Raw genomic sequence first — 19,759 nt, 5'->3', positions numbered from 1 at the left:
AAATTGCATCCTGAAACAGACTGTTCCAAGTATCTTGCACCTTGTGCTCCAATTCAGCAGTTGTTCTTGCAGGGCCGGGAGAACGATTAAGTTACTGCTGTATCACGTCCCACACAAGTTAAATTGGTGAGGCTTACTGTGATCTTTCTAACAAGGGAACCTCCCCATCGCACCCCCCTCAGATTTAGTTATAAGTTGGCACAGTGGATAGGCCTTGAAAAACTGAACACAGATCAGTCGAGAAAACAGGAAGAAGTTGTGTGGAACTATGAAAAAAATAGGCAAAATATACAAACTGAGTAGTCCATGTGCAAGATATGCAACATCAAGGACAACCTGAGCTCAGGAGCGCCGTGGTCTTGTGGTTAGCGTGAGTAGCTGTGGCACGAAAGGTCCTTGGTTCAAGACTTCTTTTGAGTGAATATTTTAATTTTTTATTTTCAGACAATTATGGGACGCACATGCCGTCACCAGTGTCGTATAGAATATATCAGAAGTGTTTTCCTGTGGAGGAATCGGTTGACCTATGACCTTGCGATCTAATGTTATCGGTTCCCATTGGAGAGGCACGTCCTTTCGTCTACTAATCGCATGGTTTTGCGGTGTGGTCGCAAAACACAGACACTAAACTTATTACAGTGAACAGAGACGTCAATGAACGAACGGACAGATCATAACTTTGCGAAAAAAAAGAAGTAATTTTTTCACTCGAGGGAAGACTTGAACCAAGGACCTTTCGTTCCGCAGCTGCTCACGCTAACCACGGGACCACGGCGCTCCTGTGCTCACACGATCCATGAAGTTGCTTATCTTGCGCATGGACTACTCAGTTTGTATATTTTGCTTATTTTTTTCATAGTTCCACACAACTTCTTCCTGTTTTCTCGATTGATCTATGTTCAGTTTTTCAAGGCCTATCCACTGTGCCAACTTATAACTAAATCTGAGGGGGGTGCGATGGGGAGGTTCCCTTGTAAGCAGGGCAGTTGTACACCATGAGTAACACGTTGAGTCGCGGCAGCCGGAAATGGAAGTGCATTGTCCTGCTGCAAAAGCGTATCTTCCTCTCGAAAAAAAAAAAAAAAAAACGCCAGTAACACCAGTGCGCCGGCCGCGGTGGTCTCGCGGTTCTAGGCGCGCAGTCCGGAACCGTGCGACTGCTACGGTCGCAGGTTCGAATCCCGCCTCGGGCATGGATGTGTGTGATATCCTTAGGTTAGTTAGGTTTAAGTAGCTCTAAGTTCTAGGGGACTGATGACCACAGCAGTTGAGTCCCATAGTGCTCAGAGCCATTTTTGAACACCAGTGCGATGTAGCAGCCACTGGTAACTTTATCCTGGAGGAACACTAAATGTGAGTTGTAACAAGTAACTGAAGTCCCCCACCCTGCATCGGCGGTGGGACCTGCATATTGTGGGCGAATGCCACGCATCGGGCCCCTACGTATACGTGTACGCCCATCACTCGTCTACAGACAGAAACTGATCCCATCCCTGCAGACATCAGAGCGTCATTACGCTCTCCATTCGAGTCTTTCGCGATACCAGAGGAGCCATGCTTGGCGGTGTCATGCTGTCGATGGTAGGCTGGCCAGAGAGACGTGTGGCCTTTGTAGACGTTTCCCGGTGGTCCTTGGTGGCATATCAAGTTCAACATTTGTCCAGATTTCTTCCTTGGATGTTGTTCAGACGGCCACCACAGTTCACACAATGCTTTGTTCTTGACTTGCGTCTGTTCTACGTGCGCTTCCAGAACCTGGACTACGGATGTAACATTTTCCGCATACCTCTGCTAAAAGCAGCGACACATCACCGATAGTTGTACCCAGCGTGTGCAGCAACCTGTCGATAAGTCAGTCCAGATCCCCGCAACCCCACAATGCGAAGCCACTGTTGTTCTACAGACGTACATTAACGTCGGCGGGGAACAGTTGTGCCCTAGAATGAAGGCTGCAAACACTCTTCACCTGTAAACTCAGCACAGTAAACTCAGCACAGTTAGGGCCTACTGCCTGCCGAGCCAAAACAGACGTTGCACAAACAGGCCACCTGAGCGCTATCTGTATATCGCTGATGGTTCAAAATGGCTCTGAGCACTATGGGACTTAACTTCTGAGGTCATGAGTCCCCTAGAACTTAGAACTACTTAAACCTAACTAACCTAAGGACATCACACACATCCATGCCCGAGGCAGGATTCGAACCTGCGAACGTAGCGGTCGTGCGGTTCCTGACTGTAGCGCCTAGAACCGCTCGGCCACCCCGGCCGGCTATATCGCTGATGGTGACATACGAATCACTAACACTACCTCCCTTCTTTATGGACATATTATTACATAGTGCCACTGAACAGTCCTTTTGAGTACTGCATTTTTTCCTGCAATGTGTAAACGGCGCTCAACTATTATATTAATTGCGTGACTTCTCGCTTAGAACCGTCCAGCCTAAACTCTCCTAAAGAACTTAGCTGAAACACTTCGCTGGTTGTGTTTTGTTGGCAGGAGCCAAAGAAGCACCAAGTGCTTCGTCTGCACATCGTAACACTTCTGTTATTAAAAATGGCCACAAAATGAAATCTAAATTGGTCGCATGATAACGTACTATTGAGAGGACAGCGCCTAGTTTGACAATCAGATCTGAATAACGCCAAGAAAAATAAATCAGCGAAAAATCTGTCCGTACCTCACTCTACTTCTTACGTCATACGTCAACTACTGCACATTTTCTCAGTTGTGAAATACGGCTTGGGGGTTGAATATTCTGGCTCCCAGTGCCAGAAATGTTATAACTCACAAGATGCTCCACGACAGTGCTGGCCGTTAAAAGAGCAACACCGCGAAGGCGATGTGCAAGAAAAGTGAAATAAACATGGAGTGGCCGGCCGCTGTGTCGGAGTGGTTATAGGCGCTTCAGTCTGGAACGGTCGCAGGTTCGAATCCTGCCTCGGGCATGGATGTGTGTCATGTCCTTAGGTTAGTTAGGTTTAAGTAGTTCTAAGTTCTAGGGGCTGATGACCTCAGATGGTAAGTCCCATAGTGCTCAGAGCCATTTGAACCATTTGAACCAATCCTTCCGCAACTCTCCGAGTCGGCTGTTGATATGACTGGGGGGATTGTAAAGGATCGTATGAAATAAGCGGAAGGAACTGAGCCGGCCGCGGTGGTCTAGCGGTTCTGGCGCTGCAGTCCGGAACCGCGGGACTACTACGGTCGCAGGTTCGAATCCTGCCTCGGGCATGGGTGTGTGTGATGTCCTTAGGTTAGTTAGGTTTAAGTAGTTCTAAGTTCTAGGGGACTTATGACCTAAGATGTTGAGTCCCATAGTGCTCAGAGCCATTTGAAGGAACTGAACGTGAGTTCTGAATTGGTACCAGCAGCCCATCTGGCGCAATGACCGTGCGTCGGGAGTTAAAAAGATTAGGGTTCAGCCATCGAGCAATTCTTCGTAAGACACACATCTCTGGACGTGACTGCAAGCTTTCATGAAAAAAAAATATATTTATTATGTAAAAAGAAATGGGTGAAAATGGGGAAGAAATGGGTTTAAATATTTTTGTTATTTACTCTTTCAGTACGAACTTTGTTGTAGAACCCCTTTTTTTACGTGTGGTAATAAAAATTCATTTAGACAGAATTAAGCACATTTAAAATTACGTGAACTTTAGCCACCCTCTCATACTGATAAATGCAAACTAACTGATTAATAACATTTATGACTCTGAAAATTATTTAAATTACATTTTTTTACGTATTTCGGCTTTGGCACACATTTTCTAGATGCAGTCGGTTTTTAAATATTTACTGAATTCTTTCCCGGCGTTAGCTATGGAACACAAGACTATCTCTGTTAGCATAAAATGGTTAAATATTGCCAAGCCGAACTGAACGTTTAATTATCATTGAAAAAACACACTTCACTATACGTTTAAGTTATTTGCTTTAGAAATTGAAAGAACCAACAGATTAACAACTTCAACGTTAATTATCCGCCTATGAATGCACAAATGTAAAACCAGTAATAAATTCAGTCAGCCTCAGGATCGCTGTAAAAGAAAAATATTTCGTAATTCACTGCTAATTTTACCTGCTCCCGATTTACGGGTTTGGTTAATTTTATATCGGAACAATTTTTTAAATGTGCCGCCGCTGCAAATCGTTCGGTCGCGGCACAGCCCAGCAACACCAACGATAATCGCTAAAATGCTGAAAATTATTTAAAGAAATATTATAGACGACATGGGCAAGCTAATTTACATTAGTAATACACAATTTTGATAAATTATAATGTATTTAGACCATAACACCTTTATAATTTCTCCTCTAATGGCGGCTAAAGATAGATACAGACAAAAGAAGTCTACTCATTCATATAATGCTACGTCACAGGTTCCTCTCTCTCTCTCAGCTCTCGAGGAAGACGACAAAGAATGCACATTATGTATTCCTATTTATACTATTGCTGATTGTGAATGTCTCTTTGTAATCTTACAACATTATTTTCCTCTGTGGCTGTATTTTACATTTGTTTCATCGCAGATATTAACATATTTCGTAATTACATTATGAGTATAGAAATATTACAATCATAAATACATCGAGAATATTATTACAGAAAATATTACAATAGTAACCAACGTCCTTTGTAAAAAATTAAATAATATTTTTTTGTTAAACAATTACAGTACATACGAATTGCTTCATAGCGGCGTACATAGTACAATTAAATGTCATTTCATTTTATTAATAGTGTGTGCGCTGCCAGGTAACGTTACAAAGCGACGCTAGAGATTGTGCGAAGAGCGACGCCATAGAAGAGTGGATGGCTGGAAATGACTAATTTGGAGTGATGAATACCGCTGTACCCCGTGGCAATCCGATGGAAGGTTTTGGGTTTGGCGAATCTGGAGATTTTATCTGCCATTATGTGCAGTGCCTACAGTGACGTACGGAGATGGTGGATTCTCGTTATGGGGGTGTTTTTCGTGTTTAAGGTTGGTCCCCTTATTGTACTTAAGAAAGCGCTAATTGCGGAAACATGAACTCATTTGACAGTGTTGTGTACTGCGTGTTGTTGAGGAACAATTCGGTAAATGTAAATGTCGTGTGAGTAGGACCTCCCGTAAGGTAGACCGTTTGCGGGTGCAAGTTTTTCGATTTGACGCCACTTCGGTGACTTGCGCGTCGATGGGGATGAAATGATGATGATTAGGACAACACAACACCCAGCCCCTGAGCGGAGAAAAATCTCCGACCCAGCCAGAAATCGAACCCGGGCCCTTAGGAATGACATTCTCTCGCGCTCACCACTCAGCTACCGGGGTCGGACAACAGTTCGGTGACGATGACTGTCTGTATTGACATGACAGTGTACGTCATAAAGGAACGTCTGTTGTTTGTGGACAATAACGTTCATGAAATGAATTGATGTGCCCAGAGTTCCGACATGAACCCAGTGGAACACATTTGGCATGATTTAGAACGTTGACTGCTCTCCAGACCCCAGCGTCCAGCATCACTGTGTCCTCTGGTTGTGGTGCTTGAGGAAGAATGGGCTGCCATTCCTACACAGACATTCAGCACCTCATTGAAAGTGTCCCCTGCAGAGTTGAAGCCATTAAAGAGGCGAGGGGTCGACACACCCCATATTAGTGTTCACTAATAGGTGCCTGGATACTTTAGATCAGCTGGTGGTATAACTCTTGCTTCTGAGAGCGTCGGTTGGACGCGCAGTGCTGCCGGAGAGGAGAGTACGGAGCAGCAGCGTCGGGCAAGGCCGGTGCCGTATCTGCCATCGGCGCCGAACCGGCCCGGGACTGCAGGCGGCGGCGGCCGTCGGGCCCCGAACAAAGATACGCGCGGCGCGGCGCGGCGCGGCGCGGCACAGCGCGGGCACTGGCTGTGGCAACGCAGCCTCGCCGCGGCCCAACAGCCGCATTGTTCGCCAGTCCGGATGTGCTATCAGCAGCTCCTCTCAGCGAGCTCCCAATTAACCACCAGTAAGCCTGTACGGTGGCTGCCGTCTCAGCTGCTCCGCTGCGTCGCATCGAGTCGATCAGGAAACAATTCGTTAGTCCGTTTTTTTTTTCTTTTTCATTGTTCTTTTCAGTCCCCCTCTTTGCGAGTATACTGACAGCAGGTACAATGGCCGCTCTTCAGCTGTACAGAGTCATATGTATACTGTCGACTCAAATTACTGTGACCACCCAGAGTGTGACGTTCATGTCGTATATCAAATTTTACATACAAGGGAGTGAGGTAATTCAGGGTACTTACTAGTTGAATGTATATGTTTCGCTACCTTACTATCTGTGTATAAGTTGTGGTTTATTAGAGGTGCCAAAACAGGTTTGTAGCAAATATAAGCTGCTCTCCATGGTGCTACTCTGGGCTAAGCAGTTACTTATATAAAAAGTGCCTGGGTGTATATTTGTTCCAACTTTCTATTAATCCATTTAATCCTTCCTCTTCTTTCTGTCCATCTCCTCCTCCGCCGCCCCCCCCCCCCCTCTGTCCCTCTCCACTACTCCCTCTCTCCTACCATATCTTCCAAACCCTACCCCGACTCTCTATCTCCTTCCAACCCCTAACTCCCCTTCTCTGTGTCCAACTCTGCCTCCTCCCTTCCCTGTTCAACCCCCTCTTCCACCTCTCCCTGTCTATCTTCTTCTCCCCCCTCTCCCTGTCCATCTCTTCCTCTTTTCTTTCTCTGTCCAAATCCTCCTCTCCCTATCGATTTCCGCCTCTTCCCTTTCTCTGTCCATTTCCTGCTTCCCTTGTCTCTGTTTCTCTCTATGTCCTTGTCCTCCTAGCCCCTCCCTCTGTCCATCTCCTTCTTCTCTCTCTCTGTCTGCTCATCTCCTCCTTCTCCTTCTCTCTCCACATTATCACCTCCACCCCAATACAAAGCTGCTGATTCTTAACCCACACTATTTCTTTCCAGTTTGTAATTAATATGTTTACCAAATTTGGCTGAAACTGTTCCAGGGGTCCAGGATGACCTTTTTGGACATGGCGTTGCTCACAAATGCATATGTCAAATATATTTCACATGTATTTAACATATTTCTTCATTTGTGAGGCCATATTGTTCGTAGATGCTTTATAATTCTTCAGGGTATTTTTGGTCTGTCATTGCAACTACAAAAATGGGTGATTTTTTCAGCAGACACGTTTGGCTTTATTGAGGTAAAGCATAATCAGTGGTCTTTATTACAGACCACACATGATGCTTTACCTAAATAAAGCGAAACGCGTCTTGTGAAAAAATCACGCACTTTTGTAGTTGCAACGACAGACCAAAAATACCCTGAAGAATGAACATATTTCACCTGTATCTCTAGGGAATTTCGCCCTGCAGTTTCATTTTCACGTAGATCAATGTTTATGACGTCAGATCTTCTGAGCTACTGGACAGGTATATCCAGTGGTATACGTGGCTACATTCTACGAAATGCGTTATGAATAGAGTTAGTTGTAAAGAAGTAATAAAGTAAAACGTCGTGCATTATACGGCAGTTTTTCACGCTTCTCAGTATTTGACTTCATATCTCCCGAACTGTGTGTCGTACAACGATATGAGCTTTTTATGTTCATTCTATGGTATATGTGAAAACTGCACGCAAAATGTGTCTCGAATACCGTTACCTAGTAAAGAAGTGGTAAATGAAAATACACTCCTGGAAATTGAAACAAGAACACCGTGAATTCATTGTCCCAGGAAGGGGAAACTTTATTGACACATTCCTGGGGTCAGATACATCACATGATCACACTGACAGAACCACAGGCACATAGGCACAGGCAACAGAGCATGCACAATGTCGGCACTAGTACAGTAGTGTATATCCACCTTTCGCAGCAATGCAGGCTGCTATTCTCCCATGGAGACGATCGTAGAGATGCTGGATGTAGTCCTGTGGAACGGCTTGCCATGCCATTTCCACCTGGCGCCTCAGTTGGACCAGCGTTCGTGCTGGACGTGCAGACCGCGTGAGACGACGCTTCATCCAGTCCCAAACATGCTCAATGGGGGACAGATCCGGAGATCTTGCTGGCCAGGGTAGTTGACTTACACCTTCTAGAGCACGTTGGGTGGCACGGGATACATGCGGACGTGCATTGTCCTGTTGGAACAGCAAGTTCCCTTGCAGGTCTAGGAATGGTAGAACGATGGGTTCGATGACGGTTTGGATGTACCGTGCACTATTCAGTGTCCCCTCGACGATCACCAGTGGTGTACGGCCAGTGTAGGAGATCGCTCCCCACACCATGATGCCGGGTGTTGGCCCTGTGTGCCTCGGTCGTATGCAGTCCTGATTGTGGCGCTCACCTGCACGGCGCCAAACACGCATACGACCATCATTGGCACCAAGGCAGAAGCGACTCTCATCGCTGAAGACGACACGTCTCCATTCGTCCCTCCATTCACGCCTGTCGCGACACCACTGGAGGCGGGCTGCACGATGTTGGGGCGTGAGCGGAAGACGGCCTAACGGTGTGCGGGACCGTAGCCCAGCTTCATGGAGACGGTTGCGAATGGTCCTCGCCGATACCCCAGGAGCAACAGTGTCCCTAATTTGCTGGGAAGTGGCGGTGCGGTCCCCTACGGCACTGCGTAGGATCCTACGGTCTTGGCGTGCATCCGTGCGTCGCTGCGGTCCGGTCCCAGGTCGACGGGCACGTGCACCTTCCGCCGACCACTGGCGACAACATCGATGTACTGTGGAGACGTCACGCCCCACGTGTTGCGCAATTCGGCGGTACGTCCACCCGGCCTCCCGCATGCCCACTATACGCCCTCGCTCAAAGTCCGTCAACTGCACATACGGTTCACGTCCACGCTGTCGCGGCATGCTACCAGTGTTAAAGACTGCGATGGAGCTCCGTATGCCACGGCAAACTGGCTGACACTGACGGCGGCGGTGCACAAATGCTGCGCAGCTGAGAGGTGGCATGAGCCCCCTCTCATATTTCTATCTTACGATTCTCCTCTCTAGTTGCATGCGGTGGAGGGTTGCTTTTCCTTAACACGCGTACTTCCCGCAGCGTCTCTCGTCACCCGGGTGGGCCGGTGACAGGCGGGCTCGGTGGAACTGGAGAGAGTTAAGCCGACGTGTGTGAGGCAGTCGAGTGAATGCTTTTCAGACGCCGACATTGTCAAGAGACACGCCCGCTGGGGTGTGAAGTAGCGGCTGGGCTAGAGGTTCCGTTACTTCAGAGAAACTTTGCGAAAACACTTTCTGGCGGGCTACCAGCGAGGCGTGGGAATGACTTGTGTACCCACGCAGTTGTGGCGGGAAAATTCCCGCACTTTCTGCAAAATCAGCACAGAAATTGGCGCCAAGAATCTCCATTGGTGGAATGGTAGTGCTCCGGCAATGGAGTGGAATTTCCGCCGGTTTTCGAGTTGCTGATTGGAACGTAACCACGGCCACTGTCGTGGGGGCGGGAATGTTCGGTGTTCGGCCTGTACGGGTGCTCTGAGTAGTCGGCAGTCGCCTTTCGGTCGAGGACGTTGAAGCAGCCAGCCCTCGCCTGCGGTACGCCAGATCGTGTTCTGGGAGATAAGAAGACTGTTGGTAATGTACGTCCGCAGCACCGGCAGATAGGGATTTTTCCTAGGTGATAATCAGAGCTCAGCAGAGCGCGCCTGTTCATCCTTTTCTAACTGTGTTCAGTTTCGAGTAACAGCAATTACTATTGGGTTAGCTGTGTGTCTCTCTTGAGATTTGAGTGGAAAGGAATTGGCTCCACATACCACTTCGTCTTAAACCTCAGGATCTAAGTTAGGGACAACTTCACCTTTATAGTGTTTGTATGAATCTCCAATTTTAGCCAATTTGATGATTTATAAATTTCCTGTGTTTCTTTTACTATTCTGTGTTTAAGCTTAATAAATCATATTGTTATTTTGAACAGAACTTTCATTCTGTTAATCGATAGAGCAACCCTATCATTCCTCACTATGCTAATGAAACCTTTGTTTATTTAACTTATGTATCAAATTAAATTATTGCAGGTGCCAAACTCTCTTCTACTCCACTAGCAGGGTTGATTAGAGTCAGTTCGCGAATTTTTTTTATCCTTGTGCAACAGCAAAAGTCGGAGTTAGAATAGGGGGGGCTTAGAGCATGATTTACACATGTGGATTCTAGTAGAATTTAGTGATAAATACACTACTAGCCCCGGCACCTCGCATAATATGGCGACCCTTGGCCTCGGATCTTTCCTGTGAATCTCTGATAAACAAACAGGATTCTTAGTAGGAACATTCAATTTTTTTCTCTCTATTTTTTTTAATGATTAATACCCAAGTTTTTTTTGGTAGTTCCGCGTTTAGTTTTAAGTAGCGGCGCATGACTACAGTTTTGTTTTCAGTGTATATATTTTTTGTTCATTGTTTTTTTTGTGTTTCGCTGATGTGGTGTCTGTACCGCATCGCACTTTGTCGGATTTGTGTGCGGTTTCTGGACCACATCAAATTGTGTTTGTGATTACAGCGTTGGAACAGCGTTGTTGAAATTTTATGTTTATGTGTAAAAAATATATGGAGTAGATTAATTTTATTGTGCATTTTAGATGAATTTGTTTTTATGAATGATAACGAGAAGTAAGGCACGACTATTATCGGGCGAAGCTAAAACAAAAGAGGATAGCATAATGGATAAGGGGCAGTTTACTGACGGGAATAGGTTCGGAGATGAGATGGGCACATTTTTAGCAGGACAGGACGCCAGGGGCATTGATGAGGAAGGTGATTTGGACGCGATCTCAGAGCAGCGTTGCGGCCGTGATTATGATAGTGAAGTAGAGGATGAAACAGAGACAGGCACACAGGTCGAGACGGTAGCAGAAGTTTATAGTCAAACGAACGAGTGCAGACAGAGGCCAGCTCGGTCACGTCAGAGCTCTAGCGCCCAGGTGTCCAGAGTTACATCGCCCATGTTTGAAGAGGATCAAGAAGATGACGTAAACCCAATACTGAGCTTCCTACGATCAATGAAAGAAGAAGAGGAGAAACAACGTAAGAAGGAGAAGGAAGAAGCTGGCGAACAGCGTAAGAGGGAGAAGGAAGAAGAGGAGAAACAACGTAAGAAGGAGAAGGAAGAAGAGGAGAAACAACGTAAGAAGGAGAAAGAAGAAGAGGAGAAACAACGTAAGAAGGAGAAGGAAGAAGCTGACGAACAGCGTAAGAAGGAGATGGAAGAAGAGGAGAAACAACGTAAGAAGGAGAAGGAAGAAGAGGAGAAACAACGTAAGAAGGAGAAGGAAGAAGCTGACGAACAGCGTAAGAAGGACACGGAGGCAATAATTTCGCATATAGGGGAAATTCGTGGGGAATTATTAACAATAAAGAAAGAATGTGGAGAAGCAAAACAAATGTCAATGGTAGCACAAAAAGTAGCAGGCCTAGCCAAAACTGCAGCAACAGGGGCAATGAAAATCGCAAGAGTAACTCTTAAACTCGCAGGGCGCTTGCGACGTGCGACACAAGTCCACTCGAAATCCCTAGCGGCCTTAAAGACTCAAGGTAATATTGCGGTTACGAACATCACGAAACGAATGAAAGAAGTAGAGAGTCGGATAGCAAAACTAGAGCGAAATGGGCACACGAGCACTGCGCGTTCGGATACCAATGATGGAGCACACAGGATTGTGTCTCCGAGGAAAAGCCCGCCGTGCTCCAGCCCAGTGACAGCGTGCGGATCAAACAATGCACACGCAGAAACAGCGAGTAATAGCTCCAATAATTGCAGCCCACTTAGAAGAGTGAATGCTGAATGCCACTTCCACTGTGATACAGACGTAGCACATCACAGTTATCAGCAAGATAGATCAGGACACTCCGCAGACGTGCAAGTATCGGAAACGTCTGACAACACCAGTGCGAGGATCGGACAGAATTTTGATCACAATCACTTCCTGTCGATACTCAAATTCCAGAAGTTCAAAGATAATGGAGGGTCGATGCATCCGAAGAGCTGGGTGATGCAATTTACTAATTCATTACCGTCGTCATGGCCAACCCAGGCCAAATTAGAATTCATGTGTGGACACATCGAAGGCCAAGCCGCGGAAAAGATGCGGGGCGTGGCAGCGACGTGTCGGACTTATCAGGAATTTGTTGGTGCATTCCTGCGGACCTACTGGTCAAAGGAAACGCAAGACAGGATTAAAGAGGAAATAATATTTTGTCCTGAACTGGAAGTGTCCGGGCATAAGAGCGCAACCAAATTTTTTGATGACTTACTCAAGAAGAATCAGTTTTTAGATAGTCCATACAGCAACGGAGAAATTATTAAATTTTGCTTTTCGAAATTGCCAGTTAGGTATCAACAGACACTTGTCGGGAAGTGTGGATCTGACATAGATGCATTCAAGAGTCTACTGCGCGAACTCGAAGTAGTCTTCGATAAACAAGACGCAAAGGACAGGAAGAAGGCGCAAAATAACAAATACCACGGGCCAGCAAGGGAAGACGACAACAGATCGCATAATCGCTCTGGTCAGTTAGGAAACCAGGGTTACCGAGATCAAGGTTACGCTATTCAAGGTTATGGAAACCAGAGACACGGAAACCAGAACGTCAGGGAACAGGGTCAATCCAGACAAGCAATCTGGGACAGGAGGAATGACGAACGGCAAAGCGACCGTAATTGGAGGGAGCGAAATCAAGGACAACAGGAGAACCAGGAGATTGAAATTAGACCTCCAAATCCTAATGCACGTCAGAGGAGGGGGAGTCTAAGAAGGGATTGACGCTAGTCCATAGGACTCCACCACTTCTCTCACATAAAGGAGTTCGTAGAATAGTAGTAGTGTAAGAAATGTACATAGTAGAATAGGCAAATATATGAACCTTTGTTCGGGGAACAATAATCGTTACATTAATAGATTAAGATTGCTAAAGTATTAACACGCTGCGTTGTCTTGCATAAGAATTTACTGCTGCTATCCTCTTTTTGTTTATGTTTGCGATCTCCAATGTCGATGGAGTAGGAGACACTACCTTTTCATGAGCAATGTTTTTGTCCTTTCCTATCTGGTGTCCATGTTAAGGGATAAGGATGAGTGACGAGACGTCGCACAAACGGGCGCATACAAGAACGTGCTCTTAGAAGCGTTCTGAGAGGTCGTGATACGCTCCATAGCGGCCACAACCAGTTCGTGAGACGTTCATACCAATGCTTGCAGGCACGCGTCAGTGCACTGCACGATTGTGGTATATTGCGCGATTTCGAGGGTGAATATGGGCAGGATAGTTTTTGCAGAGCTGCGCCGGTATCGTTGTCTTGCAAGTCGGGGTGAACCTGTGAGCATTTGACTCTAATGGTGCCCTAGACGAGAGAAATGAGGGCATAAAAGCCTACCATGCTAATGTGCTGGTTGGGGATTTAGCGTGCTGCTCGTTTTTGTCACAGATGACTCACCAAGGAATTGTACTTGGATATTCGTGACATACTGTGTAGCTGGCGTGTGTTGGGTGTCTGAATCCTCAACAGGAACCAGTCCTGGCTTGGTCATATTACTTTGCTTCTGGAAAGGTGTACTTCGATCGCGAAAACCGCTTCACATAGAGAAGGAAGTTGCAACTATAAATTTATTGTCGTGTATAGCCATGGCTAACCCAGTCTCTGGAGTTTCAGTGAGGCGTAATGAAAACTCGGAGGTCATGTCGTACGGCGCGCACATCACTGTCGTCAATAGCGGCGAGCAGCAAGACATCTCAGCGTAACAGGAACTATGTAAGGGTATTGTATAAGGTAAATAAAAAAAATAAATAAATAAATAAATAAATAAATGAATAAAATAAAATAAATAAATAAATAAATAAATGAATAAAAGGGAAAGTACGATACTAGGATAAGTTAAACTGTAGGATTTAACAATAACTAGATTAATATTGTGGGGGTTTTCTACCACAAGTGTGGCGCGCGCCTGTTGAGTTGCTATTTTTCAGGTCACCAAACCACAGACCCGAGATGGAGGGACGACGGGCGAGCGAAAGTAGCGTAGTTGCATGTTCTTTATAGCACAGTAAAACTTAGACCTGCATAACAACATAATTTAATTAAAAGACGTAGAATGTAGATCGTTGGGATATGGTAGTTAATTCTTGAAGCATGTCTACTGTCGATCTATATAATTAATAGTAATATTAGTGCGGGCCCGCACATTTAGTTGTTCATCCACTACAAAGCATCAGTTATCACACACCATGTACTTACTGAGATCGGTCTCTACACGTATATCAAAATAAATTATTTCCATGTCTAGATTAGATGTTATAATGATTGCCATAGATTAATAACTATAAAAGTAAAATAAGAGTGTCTGAAATGACAGACCATCAATGTTTCATTAGGTAAATTTATTATAACATAGAAGGTCATGGGAAAAAGATTGGCATAAGACTTTTGTAAGAATTGTACAGATGACGAGGAACGTGGCAATGCAGAGGCCAGCCAGCGCAAAAACAAGAGGTCTTCGGCTACCTGCTAGAGGGCGAGCGTCCCGTCCTACACGCTGACAGTCACCCGGCTGCCTACCTGAGGGATTACACGGGACCCTTGCCCCGCCACAAGCGAAAGTGGGGCTGGCCGTTGACCCTGACACGCGACAGCCTGCTAGCTCTCCGGACGCGGCAGCCGCTTGGAGGGATTCCCTGCGGCAGACCACGTTGTCGTGAGTACACGAAGAAGATCACATATCGTGTCAGAACCTGCGCCTCATGTGCCTCAGGACAGAAAGGGACGCTCTATACTCACCTGTTTGGGTTTTTACAACTCACTAGCATTGGCCGATCTGCATACACAAAGCAGTATCGTGCCACACTAACAAATGTATGGTCTCATGTCTTACTTCTCCTCTCTATTAGAGAGCAGTTTTTAACAATAGTCGCTCCTAGTTCGATCCTGTATGGATGACCTCACACACTTGTGGAGTCACTCCACGTGCCATCATCCCTCGTCGAACTGCAATATTGGGAAACATAAAGTTCTGTCCAGCGAGAGAAGAGACCTAGACTAGTGATGTATCCCAACGAGTAGACCTCAGAGACAATTAATCGACGTGAGGAGAGCCTATCACTGTGTCTTCCTACCATACGGCCGTGATCATATGCGTGGGTCTGACTACAATCTCAACAGCGTACTGCAGACACTCCAGAACTCCCTATTGCTGTTGCCACAACGTAGCAACTACAACCGACGTTTAGCCTTATGTGATGTCAGTACAGTGGAATCAGTGAAGTGCCACGGATATTTCTAACAAGGTGATTTAGTGCCTCATTCTCAGCACAGTCGTGAACTTTGTGCAATGTGCACGCACAATTTGATGCCCCATGAACCTTGTTTTTTTTGTTTTTCTTAAATTTCTTTCTCTTATGTTGTTTCTGTAATGTATGTTATACCTTGTATGCGTTTGTGTTTTACACTGTAATTCTTATTACAGATTACTGTATTGTTCTCCACATCATGTTTTTTTTGTATTTTGTGTTTATTGTCGTGTGTATGCTAACAGTGTGCCTGAAGTCCCCATAAACTGAAGCAGATACCACCACTGTCATTGTGAATGGACCATCAGTTCAGGGAACATTTTGTAAAGGTTATTCTTGCTGCAGGGAGACAGAATGAATCGGAGGTTGTAACTAGATTCTGAAAACTCACGAAGAGATTGTTAACTTAAATATTATCATGTGTGAGTGAGGTCAGGTTAGTTTAATGATTAAAATTGTTGTAACATCTTGGGCATTTAATTGCGGAGCACTCCAACTCTGATTGTAAAGAATAAACTGCTCCATATTTGGCTCAGATGCCCGGGCCATGTTTAGAGCGTGAATGTCTGCGTGAATCGGTGTTCGGAAGGGGCTCCCTGGGTATGGATGTGTGATGTGAGTGTTAGTGTTCCATATTAAGAAGGTGAAGTTGGCTACATCATAAATAATCCTCCCTCTATGAGTTGCATTTTTCAGTTGCAATGATCTTTTTTATAGAGTGCGGTATGTGGAGTCACTTTGTAAGATTGTTCTTGGGCGATTGACTCACTACCTTGCTCCTAAGTGAGCCAACCGCTCACCAATTACAATCTAAAATGGCGTAGGGGCAATGAGAGGTGGCATGAGCCCCCTCTCATATTTCTATCTTACGATTCTCCTCTCTAGTTGCATGCGGTGGAGGGTTGCTTTTCCTTAACACGCGTACTTCCCGCAGCGTCTCTCGTCACCCGGGTGGGCCGGTGACAGGCGGGCTCGGTGGAACTGGAGAGAGTTAAGCCGACGTGTGTGAGGCAGTCGAGTGAATGCTTTTCAGACGCCGACATTGTCAAGAGACACGCCCGCTGGGGTGTGAAGTAGCGGCTGGGCTAGAGGTTCCGTTACTTCAGAGAAACTTTGCGAAAACACTTTCTGGCGGGCTACCAGCGAGGCGTGGGAATGACTTGTGTACCCACGCAGTTGTGGCGGGAAAATTCCCGCACTTTCTGCAAAATCAGCACAGAAATTGGCGCCAAGAATCTCCATTGGTGGAATGGTAGTGCTCCGGCAATGGAGTGGAATTTCCGCCGGTTTTCGAGTTGCTGATTGGAACGTAACCACGGCCACTGTCGTGGGGGCGGGAATGTTCGGTGTTCGGCCTGTACGGGTGCTCTGAGTAGTCGGCAGTCGCCTTTCGGTCGAGGACGTTGAAGCAGCCAGCCCTCGCCTGCGGTACGCCAGATCGTGTTCTGGGAGATAAGAAGACTGTTGGTAATGTACGTCCGCAGCACCGGCAGATAGGGATTTTTCCTAGGTGATAATCAGAGCTCAGCAGAGCGCGCCTGTTCATCCTTTTCTAACTGTGTTCAGTTTCGAGTAACAGCAATTACTATTGGGTTAGCTGTGTGTCTCTCTTGAGATTTGAGTGGAAAGGAATTGGCTCCACATACCACTTCGTCTTAAACCTCAGGATCTAAGTTAGGGACAACTTCACCTTTATAGTGTTTGTATGAATCTCCAATTTTAGCCAATTTGATGATTTATAAATTTCCTGTGTTTCTTTTACTATTCTGTGTTTAAGCTTAATAAATCATATTGTTATTTTGAACAGAACTTTCATTCTGTTAATCGATAGAGCAACCCTATCATTCCTCACTATGCTAATGAAACCTTTGTTTATTTAACTTATGTATCAAATTAAATTATTGCAGGTGCCAAACTCTCTTCTACTCCACTAGCAGGGTTGATTAGAGTCAGTTCGCGTATTTTTTTTATCCTTGTGCAACAGCAAAAGTCGGAGTTAGAATAGGGGGGGCTTAGAGCATGATTTACACATGTGGATTCTAGTAGAATTTAGTGATAAATACACTACTAGCCCCGGCACCTCGCACAGCTAGCGCCATTCGACGGCCAACACCGCGGTTCCTGGTGTGTCCGCTGTGCCGTGCGTGTGATCATTGCTTGTACAGCCCTGTCGCAGTGTCCGGAGCAAGTATGGTGGGTCTGACACACCGGTGTCAATGTGTTCTTTTTTCCATTTCCAGGAGTGTATTATGCTTTATGCGACAGTTGTGCTGCATAAACAGCCAATATGTATCAAGCGAAGAAACTTTTTCCTTTCACCATTTCGTGGGAGTAGTCAGCGAGAAAATATTCCCCAAAAATTTGGCATAATGTTTAACGTTTTTTGCACGTTACTAAGTGCTCCCATTCTCAAATGCTGGATGAATGAAGTGTGGGTATTCGCACGTTGTGGGCTACACAGACAGATTACAGACTGAAATACATCTGTGAAATGTTAACGAAGTATAGGGAATGGGTGTGGTGGTGTGATAACGCAAGTGACATTCACCATAATCAAATCTGCACACATAAAAATCAATGTTTTTTTTGTTCCGTATGAGGTTTTTTGTATGCATTTCTGTAACGTTCAGCTGACTGCAATAAAACATTGGGGAGTTATTATGTTCACACCCACGATCGTACAACCATTTTACAGTGTCGTCAGATCACCGAAGTTAAGCAATGTCGGGCTGGGCTACCACTTGGACGGGTGACCACCCAGTCAGCCGAACGCTGTTGACAAACGGGATGCACTCAGCCCTTGTGAGGCAAACTGAGGAGCAGCGCCTCCGGTCTCGTAAACTGACATACGGCCGGGATAGGGGTGTGCTGACCACATGCCCTGCCATATTCGCATCCAGTGACACCTGTGGGCTGAGGACGACACGACGGCCGGTCGGTGCCGTTGGACCTTCATGGCCTGTTCGGGCGGAGTTTAGTTGAGTTTTAAGTGTTCCTACACAGTTCATCCGATTGTGATGAAATTTTGGTGAGTTCTTGCGCGTATGTCAAAGACGGTTTATGAATTAATACAAATATTTCACAATCCGTGGCGCTCGAGTAATTTCAGGAAAGCAAATTTCGTGAGCTGTTGCCACGCCCGTGAAGGCTTCTGCATGACAATCTGATTAAAGTTACTAGTTGGTTGCATTTCACACGTGGGAGCTGGTTCTTTCAATCAGAACGAACAACGTCACGTCCGAAGTTCTTGCCGCTGCCAGATTGGTCAATTCATTTCCAGTTCCTTGCCCGGCTTCCATTCTTGATGTGTTTGGATCCCGACTACTGGATCTGCGCCTTTTATTTCGCATTTCGTGAGACATGATAATTACACTAGAAACAACACAGACGTAACGATGGTAACGATATATGCATGTTTGATGTACAACACTAGACAAACACTATCGATCCTTTCCAACAAGTCGCGATTCGGCGTCAAGTATACAATTATCATCCTCACAGAGATCGGTCTACATTAGATAAGCGTCGTACGACATTGATTAAGGTCGAACTTTTTAAAGGCAGTTAATCGTCTTTGGATCTAGTTTTGCAGTCATAAATATAACTTAACAATCTAATGCAGCTGGAGGCTTAGTGAAGTGGTTAAGATACGTGCTTACGTGCAGAAAATCGTGGGTTGGAATCTTTTTAGGTGATCTGAAGCTTTTTATTTTCAATCTTTGTCAAAATGGTTTTGATCATTATTTATATTCAGTTAACTGGTGTAAATGTAATTTATTTATTTCTAATCCTTTACTGCGCCATTTTAATCATCAAATCCTTTTTTTGTTTGCTCTTATTTTTTCGTTCTATCATTCTTTTCTCACCTGGACTCTGCCTGTGTTATCTGTAACCTGCAACCGAGTGCCAACCAGACCTACTCATCAGTCGGTAACGTGTCAGCTCATGTAGCCATGGCGAAGATAGTTTCAGGTAACCAGTGGAAGCGAAAAATTACAGCTTGCTTCTGGCGCTGAGAGTTAATTTTGTCTAAGGCTCGGCTTTTTGTAGAGGATTTGCTGACAAGTGCACGGACAACTTTTAATACCGCCCTAAGGATTGTGTCTTATAGGCCTATGTATCTTGCGTTTTCCGGAACCGCGCGACCGCTACGGTCGCAGGTTCGAATCCTGCTTCGGGCATGGATGTGTGTGATGTCCTTAGGTTAGTTAGGTTTAAGCAGTTCTAAGTTCTAAGGGACTGATGACCTCAGATGTTAAGTCCTATAGTGCTCAGAGCCATTTTTTATCTTGCGTTTGCTATCATAAGGATAACGTGAGGTCCATTACCGTGCGTAGAGAGATGTCCCGATGGTTATTTTTCCCTTTGCTCCGAATGCGAATAGAATAGGAACGAATATCGCGAATCCTGTTACGATGCACCCTTCAAGATGAACTTAACAATAGCATACGGAGTGCGCAGGTAGAACAGATGAGAAACCTTGC

The sequence above is a fragment of the Schistocerca nitens genome, chromosome 7 (genome assembly GCF_023898315.1).
Source record: "Schistocerca nitens isolate TAMUIC-IGC-003100 chromosome 7, iqSchNite1.1, whole genome shotgun sequence".
NCBI classification, from domain to species: Eukaryota; Metazoa; Arthropoda; class Insecta; order Orthoptera; family Acrididae; genus Schistocerca; species Schistocerca nitens.
This window is presented reverse-complemented; position numbering follows the sequence as displayed.